Below are 415 nucleotides of genomic sequence, written 5' to 3' on the forward strand. Positions count from 1 at the left end.
TGTGTGTGTGTGTGTGTGTGTGTGTGTGTGTGTGTGTGTGTGTGTGTGTGTGTGTGTGTGTGTGTACCTGTTGTCGTCCTTCAAAGTGGTCACCAGTGTTTCCTGTAAAACACAAACCACAGACATGGTCATCATCATCATCATCATCATCATTTTTTAGTCCCTTGTATGCGTCAAGTTTGAAGAAAACTTGATACTACATTTCCCATAATGCAACTCCACAGCACCTTCATTAACATCTAACACGAGTCAGACTTGTTCTCTTACCTCAGGCTTGGCGAGCTTGTCTCTGTCGTCCTGCAGACACACACACACAGACAATTATTATATCAGCTCTGTTACACTTAGTTTTTACACACACACACACACACACACACACACACACACACACACACACACACACACACTGACCGGG

At 44.1% G+C, this 415-nt stretch overlaps 1 long non-coding RNA gene across 1 annotated transcript in view; it reads right to left on the reverse strand.

Annotated features, from left to right (window-relative positions):
• Positions 1-400, reverse strand: part of LOC111651757 (uncharacterized) — a 1,882-nt gene extending 1,482 nt beyond the window's left edge. Inside the window, exons 1-2 of the long non-coding RNA XR_002760533.2 lie at positions 268-400; positions 68-102 (exon numbers count right to left, since the gene is read on the reverse strand). This is a non-coding gene — a long non-coding RNA (uncharacterized LOC111651757). The remainder of the gene's footprint in view (positions 1-67; positions 103-267) is intronic.
• Positions 401-415: the final 15 nt, after the last annotated feature.

The sequence above is a fragment of the Seriola lalandi genome, unplaced genomic scaffold (genome assembly GCF_002814215.2).
Source record: "Seriola lalandi dorsalis isolate HSWRI2012SDOR001 ecotype SW California unplaced genomic scaffold, Sedor1 jcf7180002053759, whole genome shotgun sequence".
NCBI classification, from domain to species: Eukaryota; Metazoa; Chordata; class Actinopteri; order Carangiformes; family Carangidae; genus Seriola; species Seriola lalandi.